The sequence below is a fragment of the Octopus bimaculoides genome, chromosome 4 (assembly GCF_046866305.1).
Source record: "Octopus bimaculoides isolate indiv1 chromosome 4, ASM4686630v1, whole genome shotgun sequence".
NCBI classification, from domain to species: Eukaryota; Metazoa; Mollusca; class Cephalopoda; order Octopoda; family Octopodidae; genus Octopus; species Octopus bimaculoides.
In genome coordinates, this window is record NC_142931.1 from 56,323,296 (window position 1) to 56,345,102 (window position 21,807).

At 43.8% G+C, this 21,807-nt stretch overlaps 1 protein-coding gene and 1 long non-coding RNA gene across 2 annotated transcripts in view; one reads left to right on the forward strand and one right to left on the reverse strand.

Moving 5' to 3' along the window:
* LOC106877902 (uncharacterized) overlaps nt 1–21,802 on the reverse strand; it is a 26,176-nt gene extending 4,374 nt beyond the window's left edge. Inside the window, exon 1 of the long non-coding RNA XR_001410432.3 lies at nt 21,279–21,802. This is a non-coding gene — a long non-coding RNA (uncharacterized LOC106877902). The remainder of the gene's footprint in view (nt 1–21,278) is intronic.
* LOC106877900 (dipeptidyl peptidase 4) overlaps nt 1–21,807 on the forward strand; it is a 615,183-nt gene that overhangs the window by 55,066 nt on the left and 538,310 nt on the right. The window lies entirely within an intron of this gene.

Below are 21,807 nucleotides of genomic sequence, written 5' to 3' on the forward strand. Positions count from 1 at the left end.
TGGAATCCAGGAATAATCTCAACTCTTTTTTCTGTCCTTTTTTTACCTCCCTCTAATCGTCAGATTCTCTTCTTTTTCTCTGTTTGGATATTAAACTTCATCGTACATACCTTTGTTTCCTTTTTTGATTTGAGATTTTTGTTAACATGAAACATATATATAAATATATATATTTCTACAGTTTTCAAGCGCGTACACACACTTTCTTAACTCCGTGTAGTATTTCCTGTTTGTTTCCTACTTGCCTCAATTTTTTGTCTTATTTGTGTGTATCTGTTTTACATGTGTGTATGTGATAGTGGGTATAACGATGTGTGTTTGTGTGTTTGTGCATGCGCGCATGTATGTGTCAATGGAGTTACCCACTTCATAGCAAAGTGTGTTACTGTGAAATGTCAACCCTCAACAACACCATAAAGTTCATTTCGCTGATATCTTCTCCTATGTGGATCTTAGATGTCAAGGCTGGACACTGCAGTCGCAACCATAAGGTGCATTTGGGAAGAGGTAATATCTTCACATCTTTTGTTTCCTCACTCGTGAACATACTTAGTATGAGCAGCAGTGGCGGCAGTAATCACAATTCTTTATTGACTGGACTTTCGTTGCTGCTATTCTTTATCAGGTGCAATAATCAAAAGATCCACAAGTAAAGGAGAATATAGCCACCATTGAATTTGATAGACCGCTTTGAAAAATGAAGCAAGCAAGCGTGTGAATATGTATGTTTATGTGTTTGTGCGTGAGTGCATGTGTGTATGCGTGCGTTAGACACTCCCATGGAGAGGAAATATTAATGAATATAGAAAGCTGTTTATATAAGCAACATGGAATAATAAAATGTATACGATGTGTTTACTTCATTATGTTGAAAATACAAAAACAATCATCACCATGAAGATTTTGTCTCAATTTTATCATTATAATATTCATAATACACAATAGAATGTATAAAAATGAAATTAACAATAACTTTAGACGTTACTTAATTGTAATTAAACAAGCTCTTCAAAGTTTTTCCTTTCACGAAAATTAATAATCGGCTTTAATTATTATGATTGAACGTAAAAACGACGATTTATTAATGTCGATTGGTTACTAATTTTGGAAAATTCGAGCGAAATAACCTCGACACTACGTATGCATAAGTTTGCGTAGAAATGTGTGTGTGTGTGTGTGTGCATGTGCGTATGTGTGCGAGTAGGTGCAAGATTGTGTATTTGTCTTTGTTACACGTGTGCGATACATGCACTTCTGTCAAGTTTCCGGCCTGAATATAAGTTTCTTTCACAATGCACCAAGACTCTTTCCTCTATTGACTAAAACTTTATAAATATGAGTGGCAGAATATATATTTTTCATATTTTACTTGTATCACTTATTGGACTGCGGCCATGTTGGGGCACTGCCTTGAAGAACTCAGTCGAACAAATCGACTCCAGTATGTATTTTTATAAGTCTGTTATCCTATTGGCCACTGTGACGAAATGGTATGTGATTTAGACGCAAACACACCAACATCGATTGTCAACCGGTGATTAGGGACAAATACAAGCACGCACACATAATTGTGTGTACACACACATACACACACGTACAGACACACACATACATACATGCACACATGCACACACACATACACACACACACACACACACAAGCAAATATACGCTCCAGTTTCCGTCATAGTGGGATTAAACTCAAAACCACGTGGTTAGAAAGCGCGCTTTTAACCACATAGCCATGCCAGCGCTTTTAATTTCAATGTAGATATTTCTGTATCTAAATTCCCGTGAGACATTGACAGTTATTTATTACTTTGCCAAATTTAGAAATCTTATTGCGTTTTTTATTTTGCAAAGTCTTTTATGAAAGACTTCGCAAAATAATTACTTTATCATTAACAGCGAGTCACTTTTGAGTCCCCAAGTAAATTTTCATATATATAAGGCACAAAGCTTTATATGAAAATGAATACCGTAGGGCGTGTGATATATGTGATTATCTTTGATTTTTCAATATTGAACACACTCTATATGTCAATAAAGTTATATATTTTAATTTGTGATACAGTCTCTGAAAATCGTCTAGAAATTTTCGTTAGCAGTTTAGTGATTGCTTGAAGCTATCGACATAGAAACTCAGAAAATATAACAGTCTTTTAAAATACATCCAACCGTTCTAAGTTTATTGAGTAGAATAACCATTCAATAAGTCAGACTTTTACTATAACTGTCTTGTATTAAACTTCTGCTTCTTGGTTTCTTGCTTTATGGTGGTTTTGTTTTACGTATTACAATATGCATTGCTATTGCAGGATTCTCCGTCATAGGCATAATACTTCTGATAACGATAATTTGGAAATTTTGTTGCTTATATGTCTTTTACATTTTACTTGTTTTAGACACATTCGGCTGCTGTCATGCTGGTCACCACCTTAGAGAACTTTAGTCGAATGAATCGATCCTAGTACTGTTTTTTAAAGGCTGGTATTTGTTTTATCAGTGTTTTAAGCCGAACAGCTAAGTTACACAGACAAACCCACCAACAACGTTTGTTAAGCAACAGCGGGGTAGAGGATATGGACACAAACACACACACGAACGCACACGCACTCACACATATGTATGCAGGCGTACGATGGGTTTCTTTCAGTTGCCGTGAATCAAATCCAGCCAAGGCTTTTGTCGACCCGAAAGTATAATCTATTATACACTTACCCAATGTGCCACGCAATAGGAATGCCCCCAGAACCAGGTGGTTGTGAAGCAAACTTGATACAACACATCCGGAGAGAGAGAGAGAGAGAAAGAGAGAGAAGGGATTAAACACACAAGCACGTATCCATGCACACGCAAGTGTATGCATTTGTGTACGTGATTGTGCATATGGTTATGAGCGTGTATATATGTATGTATGTATATATACATATATATATATACATCCCATGGTTATATATATATATATATATATATATATATATATATATATATATATATATATATATATATATATATATATATATATATATATATATATATATATATGTATGTATGTATGTATGTATATATATATATATATATATATATATATATATAAAGGGAGAGAAGGGAGAGGTGAAATTATAAGCAAAAGTAGATGTACGACTGTTAGTGTTATGTTTAGAGCTCCAAGTAGATTTTCCAAATCCAGATAGTTTTCTGTATAGTTGTTCATCAAATACTATGCAGTGCAGCATTACCAGCTATGGCGTACAGGGCAAATGTAGGAAAACTAAGGAGAGACACATGTCATTTTATTTTCAAATTCCTACGCGCGTAGGAATTTCAAATTGAAATCAACTTGTGTTTATCTTTATCCTTCTTATAGATAGATAGATAGACAGATAGATAGATAGATAACTTTCTTTTATTAGCCACGCAGGGCTGCACACAGGGGACAAATACAACTGTAGAGCTTTTCTTTAAAAAAAAAATAATAAATAAATAAAATAATAATAATAAATAATAATAATAATAAAACTTTTTTTAAATAAAAAATTAACAAATCCGATCAAAAGGGATCGGTAGGGGCAAAATAAAAAAAAAATAAAAAGGGGGGGGGGGTTATCGTATATCACAGAAAATGTCAATTGTGTAAAATGGGGTAACATTAGGTTTATCCATAGAGAGAAAAGCCTACGGAAAAGACCATGGTAACCTCAGCAGAGAATAGACACATGAGAGCGAAGTGCTCTCTCTCTCTCTCTCTCTCTCTCTCTCTTTTATTCACCCACCTTTTAATGAAACTTTCACGAGACAAAAACTGTCTCTATATTCTCACCTTCCTTTTCAAGTGATACTTGAAAAAGTTGATGAGCGATTGGCCAGAGAGGTAAGTTTTCGTCTCTAATCCTTTCGCTCGGGTCCACCACACACATTCTTTCACCATGGCCACCAGTATGATGAACACTGCCTTGTCTTCCCTATTGAGGGACGGTGGTGGAGCAGTTTGCACAATAGACTCGGCTGACAGGCGGACTCGTCCCACACGTGACAGCAGCCGTTCGACATAAGCCCACAGGTCGGAAATCTTTGGACACTGCACGAGTGCGTGCAGAACGGTTTCGTCGCTCTGACCGCATCTCGGGCAGGTCGGTCCGGTGTGTTTCGAACCGTGCCTGTAAAGCTTATCCCGAACGAGTAATGCTTCTCGATAGCACTGCCAGGCCAGGGATCTCTGGTGGTTGTCCATAGGTCCCGGCCCGAAAGTTGTCCTGAACAGGCGGGTCAGGTGTTCCTCGTCGACGCCCAGATTCTGCCCGAGATCGTCGTCGCACCTCCCCTCCACTAATCCTCTATAGAACGCTTTTGTGGAATCAAAGTTGCACAAGATTGGTCCCGGACGGCAGAGTTGCTTGAGAGCAACGCGACACTCGCAGTGCCTTTCGCCGAGCCTAGGTCTCTGTTTAATCCACGACTGCAGTTCGGCTAAGGAGACGAGCTGCGGGAAAGCGAGCCGCACAAACGGCGACCACACCTGTTCACCGTCGTCTAGGAAGCGCCGGAGATGACGCAGTCTCAGCGCATGTAGGCGCATCATCAACCACGGCATACCCAGCCCTCCATTTAGCGGCTGTTGACAGCAAATGGATCGCCTAACCATCGGAACGCTTCCCTTCCACAAGAAGCGGAAGAGTATGCGTTCCAGTTTGGTGATGGTAGGGTCGAGACAAGGCACGACAGTCAGACGGTATTCGATGACGGATGCAATGTACGCGTTCGCCACCTCCGCCCAACCTTTTAGCGATAGCTTCCTCTCGGCCCATTGCCGGGTGAGAGTGACCACCCTAGTCGTTATTTCGCACCAGTTCTTCTCCATTTGGAGGTCCGGACCGAACCAGACTCCGAGCAATTTAACCGGCCCGTCGGTCCAGCGTCCCACAGTGGAGACACTGTTAGACGGCATGGGCTTGCTTCTCCAGGTGCCGAGCCGCAAGCCCACTGACTTATCTCGGTTAATTTTTGCTCCCGTTACCGCTTCGTATTCTTTTAGTCTCTCGCCGACCAGCTCGATGTGCTTTTGGCTCGACACTATGACGGTGACGTCGTCCGCGTATGCAGACACGCTCGTCCCACATCCCAGCTCTCGTGGGATGCCCCTCAGCGTCGCCAGCTTCCGCAGTAAAGGCTCAAGAGTCAATACATACAGAAGGGCCGAGAGGGGGCATCCTTGACGAACCGAACGCATGATGCCGAAGGGTCTGGATAGATGACCGTTTACGCGAACTACCGAGCGGATGCCGCTGTATAAGGCAGCGATCCAACCGCGGAAGACGGGACCGAAACCAGCCGCTATGAGGACGGCTTCCAAGTAGTGATGGTCTACTCTATCGAAAGCTTTTGATTGATCCAAATTGATCAGCGCCCCACCCATGCCAGGTTCCTTAACTACCCTGTCCATGATGTAGCGGATCAGATGGAGGTTGTCATGGATACTCCTACCCGGCACGGCGCACGTCTGCGCCCTGTCGACTAGTTTCTCGATGACAAGCGCCAACCTCTCGGCTAACACGTTGGCCAAAATTTTCAAATCTGCGTTGAGCAGAGTGATGGGCCGAAAATTATCTATGACGTTCCCCTTGTTTGGGTCTTTCTTTAGTAGTACCACTGCTCCTCGCTTTACAAAGACGGGGATGCTCCCGTTTTGCTGCCAGTTGCAGTAGACAGCTGCCAAGACGCCTCCAAACAAATCTGGCATATGACAATAAAGTTCGTAGGGCAGACCATCCAAGCCTGGCGACTTGTCTCCCTTGCAGCCTGCCATCGCATCCCGTACGTCCGCGGCTGTGATGGGTCTTTCACAACACTCCGCCTCTCTTGCTGAGAGTCATAGATAGATAGATTGATAGATAGATAGATAAGTGTGTGTATGTGCATTATGTATATATATATATATATATATATATATATATATATATATATATATATATGTTCATATAATGATATCTACCAAATGTATTGGTAAGATAAAACATGCAATCGTTACCAAAATATATATGTATGTGTGTGTGTGTGTGTGTGTAAATGGAGATAAGGTATTCTTATTAACAAATTGGTCATCTTCGCTTCTTACAGTCGTTACAATTAATACTCAATGATTTAATTACAGAGTTGTACATTAAATTTACATTTATGTGACATGAGTACAATTTTTATCAGAGAAAAAAAACAAAGTTGTGCCTTTCGATGTGATATAGGAGCCTATCAATTCATTTCAGCAGGCTTATTAACTTCCTTTCTGCATTTTCCTTCAAACATGTGTGTGTGTGTAGAGAGAGAGAGAGAGAGAGAGAGAGAGAGAGAGAGAGAGAGAGAGAGAGAGAGAGAGAGAGAGAGAGAGAGAGACAGAGAGGGAGAGAGAGAGAGAGAGAGAGAGAGAGAGAGAGAGAGAGAGAGACAGGCCGACAGACAGACAGACACGCAAACAGACAGACACGCAAATAGACAGACACGGAAACAGGCGGACAGACATTTAGACGGACAGATAGATAGATAGGTAGATAGATAGATAGATAGATAGATAGACAGATAGATAGATAGATAGATAGATAAATAGATAGATAGATAGATAGATAGATAGATAGATAGATAGATAGGTTTCTTTATTAGCCACACAGGGCTCAACACAGAGGGGACAAAATACAAATGTAGAGTTTTTCTTTTCGAGGGGGTCGAAAACAAAGCAGAAAAAAAAACAAAAGTGGGGACAACGATGAAAAAAAAAAAAAAAAAAAAAAAAAAAAAAACATCGCAAAACGTTTGGGGTATTTACAAAAAATACGAAAAATACAAAAAATTCCCAATAAATGGGGAGGTTATCCGTGGAAAGAAAAACCTACGAAAAGACCACGGTAACCTCGGTCTTTAGCGTCACAGTTTGTTAAATAAAATTTCTCTGTTTACAAAATTTTAAAACGTTTTATAGAATCATGGTCAAGGTGGCTTCGTCATTTATACGTGCCATTCTTGCTACATGTATCCATCTTTTTTCGAAACATTTGCTAGACAACACTTGCCTCTCTACTCTCACCTTCCTTTTCAAGTGATACTTGAAAAAGTTGATGAGAGATTGACCAGAGAGGAAAGTATTTGTCTCTAATCCTTTCAGACGCGTCCACCAGATGCATTCTTTGGCCATAGCCACAAGTACGATAAATACAGCTCTTCCTTCCCGTTTAAAGGAAGGAGGCGTGACGATATTGACGATAGACTCGGTTGATAAACCGACTCGTCCCACACGCGACAGCAGTCGTTCGACATAAGCCCACAGCTCCGAAATGGTTGGACACTGCACGAGTGCGTGCAGAACGGTTTCATCGCTCTGACCGCATCTCGGGCAGGTCGGCCCCACATTTCGCGAGCCGTGTCTATAGAGCTTATCCCGAACGGGTAGCGCCTCTCGGTAACACTGCCAGGCCAGGGATCTCTGGAAGTTGTCCATAGGTCCCGGCCCGAAAGTCGTCCTGAACAGGCGGGTCAGGTATTCCTCGTCGACGCCCAGGTTCGCCCCGAGATCGTCGTCGTACCTGCCCTCCACTAATCCCCTATAGAATGACTTCGTTGTGATGCAGCCGCTCAAGGTCGACCCGGGACGGCAAAGTTGTTGCAGAGCAACGCGACACTCACGGTGCCATTCGCCATTCCTCGGCCTCTTTTTGATCCACGACTGCAGCTCGGTCATGGAGACGAGCTGCGGGAAAGCGCGTCGCACAAACGGCGACCACACCTGCTCACCATCGTCTACGTAGAGCCGGAGATGTCGCAGTCTCAGCGCATGTCTGCGCATCATCAACCACGGCATGCCCAGCCCTCCTTTCAGCGGGTGTTGGCAACAAACGGATCGCCTCACCATCGGAACGCTTCCTTTCCACAAAAAGCGGAAGAGGATGCGCTCCATTTCGGTGATGGCGCGATCGGGACAAGGCACGACGGTCAGGCGGTATTCGATGACGGACGCGATGTACGCGTTCGCCACCTCCGCCCGACCTTTTAGGGACAGCTTCCTCTCGGACCATTGCCGGCAGAGAGTGGCCACCCTACTCGTTATCTCGTCCCAGTTCTTCTCCGTTTGCAGGTCCGGACCGAACCAGACTCCGAGCAACTTGACCGGACCGTCCGTCCAGCGTCCCACTACTGAGGCGCTGCCGGACGGTATGGGCTTGCTTCTCCAGGTGCCGAGCAGCAAACCCACCGACTTATCCCGGTTGATTTTCGCTCCCGTCACCGCTTCGTAGTCTTTCAGCGTCTCGCCGACAAGCTCGATGTGCTCGTGGCTAGACGCTATGACGGTGACGTCGTCCGCGTATGCCGACACGCTCGTCCCGCACCCCAGTTCTCGCGGGATGCCCCTCAGCGTCGCCAGCTTCCGCAGTAGTGGCTCGAGAGTCAATACGTACAGGAGCGGCGACAGGGGGCATCCCTGACGAACCGAACGTGCAATGTCGAAGGGTCCCGATAGACGTCCATTGACGCGAACAACCGAACGGATGCCTGTGTACAAGGCAGCCATCCAGCCGCGGAAAACGGGACCGAAGCCGGCCGCTTCGAGGACGGCCTCCAAGTATCGATGGTCTACCCTATCGAAAGCTTTCGATTGATCCAAATTGATCAGGGCCCCACCCATGCCAGGTTCCTTAACTACCCTCTCTATGATGTAGCGCATCAGATGGAGGTTGTCATGGATGCTCCGGCCCGGCACGGCGCACGTCTGCTCCGTGCCGACCAGTTTCTCGATGACAAGCGCCAACCGCTTGGCTAACACCTTGGCCAAAATTTTCATGTCTGCATTGAGCAGAGTGATGGGCCTAAAGTTATCTATGGCGTCCCCCTTGTTTGGATCTTTCTTCAGCAGCGTTACCGCTTCTCGGCTCACAAAACCGGGAATGCTCCCGTTCTGCTGCCAGTTGCAGTACACGACCGCCAAGACTTCTCCAAACAAGTCTGGCATACAGTTGTAAAGCTCGTAGGGCAGACCATCCAAACCCGGAGATTTGTCCGTCGAGCAACCCGCCATCGCGTCCCTCACCTCCTCCGCCGTGATGACCCCTTCGCAGCACTCCGCCTCTCTTGCCGAGAGTCGTGGCAAGCTGTGCAGGTAGGCACTAAAGTCCACCCTGCCTTCTCGCTCGCCACTCCTCCCGAACAGTCGGGCAAAATGCCGCTGAAACGCCTCGCACATCTTGCTCGGCTCGAGCAATTCGCGCCCCTGTTCGTCTACCAGAGACCGGATGGTGGCTCTGTTACCCCGCTGCGCCTCCGCCACCCGGGCCTCTCGTGCGGCTCCAACACCTTCATTCCTCAGAGCACGCATCCTTGCCCTGACAGCACACCCTTCGTGTTTAGCATTGAAGTGTTGGTCGAGGGCCAACCTCGCCGCTAAAACGTCGGATGCGATGCCACTTCGCAATGCCTCTTCTAACTTTATCACTAGCTCCCCCTCTTCTCTGTTCCTCTCTACAGCTAGTGCCCTGCTATACCTTATTGCTTCCGCCCTCACTGCTCTCTTGAGGGCAAACCACCATTTGTTGTTGACGATGGCTCCCGTCAAAGCCCTCTTTACTAACGTGCTAATCCGGTCTCTGAAAACCTGTCTCGACGGGAAAGACGCGTTTAGTTTCCAGTAACCGGGACCCTGCCTATGTGCCTTATCTAAGTCTAGCGTACACGTCACAAGTTTGTGATCCGTGTAGCTGACTATGTGGAACTGTGGACATCCTAAACTATCTCTATCTCTTGTCCTACACACTATCCTATCTAGATACGATCTCGACGACCCAATGCGGTTGCTCCAAGTCCACGTTGGCACATTTGGGTGGTCGAGTCGGTACCTGTCAGACAACTGGAAGCGTCTGAGCAGGTCTATGAGGCCTTTGCATCCCCTTCTACTTTTGTCACTCCCCACGTAGTCTAGATGCGTGTCCAAGGTAGCATTCCAATCCCCCACTAAAAGTAAGGGACGAGACGTTCCCAGGAATACTTCTAGACGTCGAAAGAAGTCTGACCGACCTGTTAAAGGAGGCACATAAACTGCCAGCAACCGAAAAGCGCCTCCATCGCTGCCGTCCACATCTAGGACAACCAGTCTACCCTCCGGGTCCGTAAATATCGTCTTTACTTGGAGATCCAGACTCTTGCGAAAAAGAACCGCCGTGCCACTACCGCCCATCCTCGTCAGACAGGGAGAAAAATAAATGTTAAACTGTCCGCCAAACATGGACTTTAGGGCCCGCGGTTCATGGAGTCTGGTCTCACTAATGGCTATGATATCCAAATTGTGTGACTTGATGTCATTTAAGAGGTACCCTTGTTTCCAAGGGGACCCTAAGCCACGCACATTCACACAACCAATCTTCACCATGATTCTATTTATACGTGTGCTTTAAAGCACAAAACAAAAGAACAGAGTGTTACTTGCCGTTAGAAAGTTTTGTTTCCTCCTTGGATTTTTCACCAAGGAGGCTATTGTACAATTTCTTGCACAAATATTTCTGGAATCCCCCTACCGAGTTGGGGTAGAGGGATTTTATTGTGTTGTGTAATGCTGGTGTTACATGAATAATTTTAATGTGTTTTGGCGGTGTTGTACGTGGGTGGTTGTTGGTTTTGATATAGTTATTTGTGATGTTTGTTTTAGAGTTGATGTAATTCATCAACTCTGTGTTTGTACTGTCTATTGCTGTTAGCATTGTTTTTTTTATATTACTATTGGTGTTAGTAGTATTTTCGGGAGATGTGAATCTCCCTGCTTTGTTTGTGTTTGCATTTTGTTTTGTTTTCTTCTTACTGCGCTTCCTCTTTCCTTTCGTAGCTATTTTCCACTCCTCCCCACTCTCTTCATCGGATGATGGGAGATCTGAGGAGTCAGAAAGAGGTAACGGCAAATTTTGTGCGTCTGTGTGTGTTTCTGTGAATGTTTGTGTTGCTGTTTTTATTGATGTTGGCTCCTTGTTATTTATGTGTGGTGTATGTGATATGGGGGAGGGAGAGGCAGTCTTGGAATTTTCTTTTTTTTCTTCTGTTTTTGCAGTTTCTGTTGTCTTTTCTGTTGTGGTTATTGCTGATATTTCTGTTGTTGTTTTTTGCGTTGCTGGTGGTGTTGGTAGTAAGGTTTTTCTGTTGGGGGTATTTGGTAGTTGCTTCTGTTGTTGTTGTTGTTGTTGTTGTTGTTGTTGTTTTTGTTTAGCGGCCAGAGGGCAGTCCTTTTTCAGATGTGCTTCGCTGTTGCATAGGTAACAGCGAGGTCGCCTGCCCTCTACCACCACATACAGCTTGTGGTCCTCTGCCAATCTAATGTTTGGAGGAATTTTCTGTGAAGCCTCCTCCGTGATGTGGAGAAGGATTTCCAGATTTTTCCCTCCCCAGTTCTTTTCCTCTCCGACCGTAATCTCCAAAATATTTGCCTCCTCCATTTCCAGGCACACGGCCGATATCAGCCATTGGGTGTCCACCTCCGATGGCACATTTTTTATCATAACTTTGGTCACTCTCTGTCCTAGATAACTCGGTATCATTACCAAGTCATCTGTGCGGAGAGAGAGTGTCGAAAATTGTTTAGCTAAATTTTCATCCAGAAACCTTACTTGCACCGTTCCGAATTTCCTTCCCCAGGTGACATGATTCTGATAAGGCCAAATTTTTCTAAGACAAACTTCAATTTTATCTGTGCTAACATTTTCTACACGTCTGGTTTTTGTGTTTACCAGTTTATAAATGATGCACTTTTTGTTTTTTATTTCTATAATATCTTTTGGGATGTTAATTCTGACATCATCTCCTTCTTTCGTAAGAAGGGATTTTGTGTCTTTTATTTGTTTTTGTGTGAATGTCACTGTTGTTCTTTTTTCCTTTAGAGCATTTGCGAAATTTGTTTTTGTTGTGCTGGCGGACATGTTCTTCTGGATATTTTTGTTTATGTTGGTGTATGTACTGCCTGGTTCAAAGGTGGTGGTAGTGGCAGCAGAGTTTGTTGAACAGGTGATGGTGTCATTGCTGACGGCCGATAACTTTACTTCCTTGTTGTTGCTGTTGTTGTTGTTGTTGTCGTTGTTGCTGTTGTTGTTGTTGTTGTTGTTGTTGTCGTTGGTGGTGGTGATGATGGCGTCAGCAGCAGTGGTGCTTACGTCAGAGACATTTGTGACGGTTTTCACGCATGGTTTTGTAACCTTGGTTACAGTTTTGTTTTTGTTGTTGGTGTTGGTGTTGGTGGTGGTGGTGGTGGTGGTGAGAGGGCTGTTAGTAGCTGTACTCACAGTCTTTGTGACGTTTATAGCAACTGCGTTCGTGTCACTGCATGAGCACGCGCTATTCTGTTCTTTTTTCTCTTCTGGCATCTGAAGCCTCGGGAAATGCTTGTCAAAAGAACAAGACAAGCGTTCCAAAATTATGTTTCTCGACATTTTTCAAATGTCAAGAAGGAAATTTTTGTATTTTGCTAGGGCCGAAACTGCCCCTGGGGGTCAATTCCTGCCCTTGAAAATACACACAAATGAAGCCTAGGTGCTTCGCAACAAAATTATTAAAAAATTCCAACAAAATGTGGACAGTAAAAGGTCAAATAAACGTTTACCTTCGCAGCCGATGTGACAGCACGTCCGTGAGAAGAGATAGATAGATAGATAGATAGGTTTCTTTATTAGCCACACAGGGCTCAACACAGAGGGGACAAAATACAAATGTAGAGTTTTTCTTTTCGAGGGGGTCGAAAACAAAGCAGAAAAAAAACAAAAGTGGGGACAACGATGAAAAAAAAAAAAAAAAAAAAAAACATCGCAAAACGTTTGGGGTATTTACAAAAAATACGAAAAATACAAAAAATTCCCAATAAATGGGGAGGTTATCCGTGGAAAGAAAAACCTACGAAAAGACCACGGTAACCTCGGTCTTTAGCGTCACAGTTTGTTAAATAAAATTTCTCTGTTTACAAAATTTTAAAACGTTTTATAGAATCATGGTCAAGGTGGCTTCGTCATTTATACGTGCCATTCTTGCTACATGTATCCATCTTTTTTCGAAACATTTGCTAGACAACACTTGCCTCTCTACTCTCACCTTCCTTTTCAAGTGATACTTGAAAAAGTTGATGAGAGATTGACCAGAGAGGAAAGTATTTGTCTCTAATCCTTTCAGACGCGTCCACCAGATGCATTCTTTGGCCATAGCCACAAGTACGATAAATACAGCTCTTCCTTCCCGTTTAAAGGAAGGAGGCGTGACGATATTGACGATAGACTCGGTTGATAAACCGACTCGTCCCACACGCGACAGCAGTCGTTCGACATAAGCCCACAGCTCCGAAATGGTTGGACACTGCACGAGTGCGTGCAGAACGGTTTCATCGCTCTGACCGCATCTCGGGCAGGTCGGCCCCACATTTCGCGAGCCGTGTCTATAGAGCTTATCCCGAACGGGTAGCGCCTCTCGGTAACACTGCCAGGCCAGGGATCTCTGGAAGTTGTCCATAGGTCCCGGCCCGAAAGTCGTCCTGAACAGGCGGGTCAGGTATTCCTCGTCGACGCCCAGGTTCGCCCCGAGATCGTCGTCGTACCTGCCCTCCACTAATCCCCTATAGAATGACTTCGTTGTGATGCAGCCGCTCAAGGTCGACCCGGGACGGCAAAGTTGTTGCAGAGCAACGCGACACTCACGGTGCCATTCGCCATTCCTCGGCCTCTTTTTGATCCACGACTGCAGCTCGGTCATGGAGACGAGCTGCGGGAAAGCGCGTCGCACAAACGGCGACCACACCTGCTCACCGTCGTCTACGTAGAGCCGGAGATGTCGCAGTCTCAGCGCATGTCTGCGCATCATCAACCACGGCATGCCCAGCCCTCCTTTCAGCGGGTGTTGGCAACAAACGGATCGCCTCACCATCGGAACGCTTCCTTTCCACAAAAAGCGGAAGAGGATGCGCTCCATTTCGGTGATGGCGCGATCGGGACAAGGCACGACGGTCAGGCGGTATTCGATGACGGACGCGATGTACGCGTTCGCCACCTCCGCCCGACCTTTTAGGGACAGCTTCCTCTCGGACCATTGCCGGCAGAGAGTGGCCACCCTACTCGTTATCTCGTCCCAGTTCTTCTCCGTTTGCAGGTCCGGACCGAACCAGACTCCGAGCAACTTGACCGGACCGTCCGTCCAGCGTCCCACTACTGAGGCGCTGCCGGACGGTATGGGCTTGCTTCTCCAGGTGCCGAGCAGCAAACCCACCGACTTATCCCGGTTGATTTTCGCTCCCGTCACCGCTTCGTAGTCTTTCAGCGTCTCGCCGACAAGCTCGATGTGCTCGTGGCTAGACGCTATGACGGTGACGTCGTCCGCGTATGCCGACACGCTCGTCCCGCACCCCAGTTCTCGCGGGATGCCCCTCAGCGTCGCCAGCTTCCGCAGTAGTGGCTCGAGAGTCAATACGTACAGGAGCGGCGACAGGGGGCATCCCTGACGAACCGAACGTGCAATGTCGAAGGGTCCCGATAGACGTCCATTGACGCGAACAACCGAACGGATGCCTGTGTACAAGGCAGCCATCCAGCCGCGGAAAACGGGACCGAAGCCGGCCGCTTCGAGGACGGCCTCCAAGTATCGATGGTCTACCCTATCGAAAGCTTTGGATTGATCCAAATTGATCAGGGCCCCACCCATGCCAGGTTCCTTAACTACCCTCTCTATGATGTAGCGCATCAGATGGAGGTTGTCATGGATGCTCCGGCCCGGCACGGCGCACGTCTGCTCCGTGCCGACCAGTTTCTCGATGACAAACGCCAACCGCTTGGCTAACACCTTGGCCAAAATTTTCATGTCTGCATTGAGCAGAGTGATGGGCCTAAAGTTATCTATGGCGTCCCCCTTGTTTGGATCTTTCTTCAGCAGCGTTACCGCTCCTCGGCTCACAAAACCGGGAATGCTCCCGTTCTGCTGCCAGTTGCAGTACACGACCGCCAAGACTTCTCCAAACAAGTCTGGCATACAGTTGTAAAGCTCGTAGGGCAGACCATCCAAACCCGGAGATTTGTCCGTCGAGCAACCCGCCATCGCGTCCCTCACCTCCTCCGCCGTGATGACCCCTTCGCAGCACTCCGCCTCTCTTGCCGAGAGTCGTGGCAAGCTGTGCAGGTAGGCACTAAAATCCACCCTGCCTTCTCGCTCGCCACTCCTCCCGAACAGTCGGGCAAAATGCCGCTGAAACGCCTCGCACATCTTGCTCGGCTCGAGCAATTCGCGCCCCTGTTCGTCTACCAGAGACCGGATGGTGGCTCTGTTACCCCGCTGCGCCTCCGCCACCCGGGCCTCTCGTGCGGCTCCAACACCTTCATTCCTCAGAGCACGCATCCTTGCCCTGACAGCACACCCTTCGTGTTTAGCATTGAAGTGTTGGTCGAGGGCCAACCTCGCCGCTAAAACGTCGGATGCGATGCCACTTCGCAATGCCTCTTCTAACTTTATCACTAGCTCCCCCTCTTCTCTGTTCCTCTCTACAGCTAGTGCCCTGCTATACCTTATTGCTTCCGCCCTCACTGCTCTCTTGAGGGCAAACCACCATTTGTTGTTGACGATGGCTCCCGTCAAAGCCCTCTTTACTAACGTGCTAATCCGGTCTCTGAAAACCTGTCTCGACGGGAAAGACGCGTTTAGTTTCCAGTAACCGGGACCCTGCCTATGTGCCTTATCTAAGTCTAGCGTACACGTCACAAGTTTGTGATCCGTGTAGCTGACTATGTGGAACTGTGGACATCCTAAACTATCTCTATCTCTTGTCCTACACACTATCCTATCTAGATACGATCTCGACGACCCAATGCGGTTGCTCCAAGTCCACGTTGGCACATTTGGGTGGTCGAGTCGGTACCTGTCAGACAACTGGAAGCGTCTGAGCAGGTCTATGAGGCCTTTGCATCCCCTTCTACTTTTGTCACTCCCCACGTAGTCTAGATGCGTGTCCAAGGTAGCATTCCAATCCCCCACTAAAAGTAAGGGACGAGACGTTCCCAGGAATACTTCTAGACGTCGAAAGAAGTCTGACCGACCTGTTAAAGGAGGCACATAAACTGCCAGCAACCGAAAAGCGCCTCCATCGCTGCCGTCCACATCTAGGACAACCAGTCTACCCTCCGGGTCCGTAAATATCGTCTTTACTTGGAGATCCAGACTCTTGCGAAAAAGAACCGCCGTGCCACTACCGCCCATCCTCGGCAGACAGGGAGAAAAATAAATGTTAAACTGTCCGCCAAACATGGACTTTAGGGCCCGCGGTTCATGGAGTCTGGTCTCACTAATGGCTATGATATCCAAATTGTGTGACTTGATGTCATTTAAGAGGTACCCTTGTTTCCAAGGGGACCCTAAGCCACGCACATTCACACAACCAATCTTCACCATGATTCTATTTATACGTGTGCTTTAAAGCACAAAACAAAAGAACAGAGTGTTACTTGCCGTTAGAAAGTTTTGTTTCCTCCTTGGATTTTTCACCAAGGAGGCTATTGTACAATTTCTTGCACAAATATTTCTGGAATCCCCCTACCGAGTTGGGGTAGAGGGATTTTATTGTGTTGTGTAATGCTGGTGTTACATGAATAATTTTAATGTGTTTTGGCGGTGTTGTACGTGGGTGGTTGTTGGTTTTGATATCGTTATTTGTGATGTTTGTTTTAGAGTTGATGTAATTCATCAACTCTGTGTTTGTACTGTCTATTGCTGTTAGCATTGTTTTTTTTATATTACTATTGGTGTTAGTAGTATTTTCGGGAGATGTGAATCTCCCTGCTTTGTTTGTGTTTGCATTTTGTTTTGTTTTCTTCTTACTGCGCTTCCTCTTTCCTTTCGTAGCTATTTTCCACTCCTCCCCACTCTCTTCATCGGATGATGGGAGATCTGAGGAGTCAGAAAGAGGTAACGGCAAATTTTGTGCGTCTGTGTGTGTTTCTGTGAATGTTTGTGTTGCTGTTTTTATTGATGTTGGCTGATTGTTATTTGTGTGTGGTGTATGTGATATGGGGGAGGGAGAGGCAGTCTTGGAATTTTCTTTTTTTTCTTCTGTTTTTGCAGTTTCTGTTGTCTTTTCTGTTGTGGTTATTGCTGATATTTCTGTTGTTGTTTTTTGCGTTGCTGGTGGTGTTGGTAGTAAGGTTTTTCTGTTGGGGGTATTTGGTAGTTGCTTCTGTTGTTGTTGTTGTTGTTGTTGTTGTTGTTGTTGTTGTTGTTGTTGTTGTTGTTGTTGTTGTTTTTGTTTAGCGGCCAGAGGGCAGTCCTTTTTCAGATGTGCTTCGCTGTTGCATAGGTAACAGCGAGGTCGCCTGCCCTCTACCACCACATACAGCTTGTGGTCCTCTGCCAATCTAATGTTTGGAGGAATTTTCTGTGAAGCCTCCTCCGTGATGTGGAGAAGGATTTCCAGATTTTTCCCTCCCCAGTTCTTTTCCTCTCCGACCGTAATCTCCAAAATATTTGCCTCCTCCATTTCCAGGCACACGGCCGATATCAGCCATTGGGTGTCCACCTCCGATGGCACATTTTTTATCATAACTTTGGTCACTCTCTGTCCTAGATAACTCGGTATCATTACCAAGTCATCTGTGCGGAGAGAGAGTGTCGAAAATTGTTTAGCTAAATTTTCATCCAGAAACCTTACTTGCACCGTTCCGAATTTCCTTCCCCAGGTGACATGATTCTGATAAGGCCAAATTTTTCTAAGACAAACTTCAATTTTATCTGTGCTAACATTTTCTACACGTCTGGTTTTTGTGTTTACCAGTTTATAAATGATGCACTTTTTGTTTTTCATTTCTATAATATCTTTTGGGATGTTAATTCTGACATCATCTCCTTCTTTCGTAAGAAGGGATTTTGTGTCTTTTATTTGTTTTTGTGTGAATGTCACTGTTGTTCTTTTTTCCTTTAGAGCATTTGCGAAATTTGTTTTTGTTGTGCTGGCGGACATGTTCTTCTGGATATTTTTGTTTATGTTGGTGTATGTACTGCCTGGTTCAAAGGTGGTGGTAGTGGCAGCAGAGTTTGTTGAACAGGTGATGGTGTCATTGCTGACGGCCGATAACTTTACTTCCTTGTTGTTGCTGTTGTTGTTGTTGTTGTCGTTGTTGCTGTTGTTGTTGTTGTTGTTGTTGTTGTCGTTGGTGGTGGTGATGATGGCGTCAGCAGCAGTGGTGCTTACGTCAGAGACATTTGTGACGGTTTTCACGCATGGTTTTGTAACCTTGGTTACAGTTTTGTTTTTGTTGTTGGTGTTGGTGGTGGTGGTGGTGGTGGTGGTGGTGAGAGGGCTGTTAGTAGCTGTACTCACAGTCTTTGTGACGTTTATAGCAACTGCGTTCGTGTCACTGCATGAGCACGCGCTATTCTGTTCTTTTTTCTCTTCTGGCATCTGAAGCCTCGGGAAATGCTTGTCAAAAGAACAAGACAAGCGTTCCAAAATTATGTTTCTCGACATTTTTCAAATGTCAAGAAGGAAATTTTTGTATTTTGCTAGGGCCGAAACTGCCCCTGGGGGTCAATTCCTGCCCTTGAAAATACACACAAATGAAGCCTAGGTGCTTCGCAACAAAATTATTAAAAAATTCCAACAAAATGTGGACAGTAAAAGGTCAAATAAACGTTTACCTTCGCAGCCGATGTGACAGCACGTCCGTGAGAAGAGATAGATAGATAGATAGATAGATAGATAGATAGATAGATAGATAGATAGATATTGCTGCCATTTGGATAGGGTTAAAATCAAAGATAATCAAAGTATTTATTCGCCACGCTGCCATGTTGTATCAGCATTAAAGATAGTTCTAAAACTGGTCTGTTATAAAAGTTTGATGTTAGTTCTTTTTTTTTATTGTTCTCTTTATCAAGGTATAGCCTCCCATCTTCATCTAGTGTATAGGTACATTAAACATCGTATCTACTTGCAACTCTTTCAATAAGTACTGTCTGGGTTCTCTTTAATACAATCGATTTTCCTATAAAACCTAAGTTCACTGTCCCTTGTCCAAATCGTCAACCGTATGATCCCTGCTTAATCTGTATAAGCAATCTGATCAGATGTTTACTTCGAGTTCTAATTAATAAACCAGGTAATACTTTCATCATTTATACATAGATCATTCTATCTCCCTTCCGCACCGTCTCATTCTATCTTTTAATTCATTCCCTTTTTCTCTCACTAAACGATGAATTTTCTCATTAAATTGTCAGCAATTGGATCTCATTCCCAAAACAATTATATTATCAATAATTAACAATGCGGTGTATTTGAGTTTATCTCCAGGTAGTAACGTTGATTGTGATAACGTTACTCACATTGTTGATGTTTATAGCCCCGTTAAAAATAGGGTCTTTAAAAGTTTTATGATATATCTTGACCTTAGAAAATATCAAGTAACCACAAGTTAACAATAGTGTTTCTAATCGCTGGAGATTCGTTAACTTCATAAAAAAGGTGTTAGTTCCTTTGAAGTATCTCTCAGGCGGACATTTGTTATGAACACAAAATAAAGAAAATTAATGGCATATATATATATATATATATATATATATATATATATATATATATATGTGTGTGTGTGTGTGTGTGTGTGTGTGTGTGTGTGTGTGTGTGTGTGTGTGTGTGTGTGTGTGTGTGTGTGTGTGTGTGTGTGTGTGTGTGTGTGTGTGTGTGTGTGTGTGTGTGGGTGTATAACAGAAAATATTATGATCTTAAATGGGCATATTTAACTTCAGGCTAAGCGATACTTAGAATTGCGTCGGGTAAATTGATCATGTGATATAAAATATGCTGAACAAAAAGCTAACCATGAGCTTTTAATCTTTTTGCATATCTTTAGAATCTACTGAATAAATATTAGTTATAAACTCGCTAAATTTTAGTACATCTTAACGCATATATTCTTGTCAGAAAATAAGCTTCTATAACTTAAATTTACTTGCTATTAGCTTTGTCACTTTGTCAGATCGCATAACGTCTTTGAAAATGGTATATGTCCATGTCAGAAATGCGAACTTTTCGTGTGATGCGAAGTAGTTTTACACTCTTTACGTCTCTTATAGATTTAAAATTTTATATATGCCTAACAAACTATGTATGCGCAGTCGTCAGACAAGTATTCAACATTACATTTTAGTGGCAAATAATAAATTTATAACGTTATAAAGTTCTGGTAAGAGTTATGTGTGATGTCATCTTTAAATCATACGATATATCCTACTTTCTCTTTCTTTCTCTCTTTCTTTCTCTCTTTCTCTCTCTCTCTCTCTCTCTCTATATATATATATATATATATATATATATATATATATATATGTATATATATATATATATATATATATATATATATATATATATATATATATATATATATATATATATATATATATATATATACATACAGAGACAGACAGGCAAACAGACAGACAGACAGACAGATTCTAGACAGCAGCTAGATAGATGTTTAGTATTACCTGTAAATAGGTAATAATTGATTTATACAGGTTTCTGTACAGAGTTCTATATATGTGTGTGTCCGCGTGTGCATGTGTAAATGTATATCAATCTATTTATTCATACATATAGGTATGTGTGTGTATATTTATGTACGTAAATGCACACACACGCGCAATGCACACACACGCGCACGCATTCTATATATAGCTAGATAGATAGACAGACAGACAGACAGACAGACAGACAGACAGACAGACAGACAGACAGACAGATAGATAGATAGATAGATGTGGTATGTAGTGTGTGTGTATATATATATATACGCATATATGTGTGGTGGAGAACATATGTGTCCGCGCGCGCGCAGGTGTGTGTATGTATGTCGTGTATGTTGTGTGTGTGTGTAGAAACTGAAATATTTCTTCTCAATATTTCTGTCACTATTTTTGTCCCCATTTGAAGGTCAGGTGTATTCGAAAAGAGGGGAAAGTCAGTCACTTTCGAAACTTCCAGTTGCTGCCTAATAGTGTATTCAACAAATGTTGCAAGTAAGGTAATCAGTGTTTTGGAAATAATTATGATTATAATCGATCAATCATTAAATTATCGATTTCTTTAATAAACAGCAAAACTTGTTTAGAGATAAATGTTATGAACTTGCATGATGTAATTTTAAAAAATAGCTTGCAATATTGGATCAAAGTATTTCATAGTCATACGTTGTTGTAAGCTTACATTTACTCCACTACATTTGCATTTATTCGTTTAACAGCAATACATAGAAATTTACTACTTGCCTTGTGCACAGGTAGGATCTGAAACGACAATTTGCATGATTATTCTTCGTACATTCCAGCAGATTCCAGCGCAAATATGCTAGTTGGTCATGTGTACGTCACAATAAAATAACGTCTCTTTTTTGTGAAGACAATGTGGTCATAAGGCACTCAGATCAATGGCTCAAAGGATTCTGGCATACAGTTGTTTCGACATGTGTCTCGTCAACCAGAATTGCTCAGGCATTTGGGCGAAAACAATTGTTTATAATTTCAGCAAAAGAGTGATTCACATACCGAGCGCTTTCTGTTTAACATTTTCATTTGGTTTTGTTGAATAAACATTAGTTCTTTTTTTCTAGACATAAATATACGGAGGCAATATCTTGAGAAATCTTTGTAAATATTCTGGGGCATAATTTTAAAAGTGTAACATTTATTTTTATACGAAACAATGGGTATAGATCTACAAAGCAATGAGTTACACGTACCTCACTAGCTGTATATAACCCCAAGAGGATAAATTAAAAAGGTTTCCAATGGTTTCTCT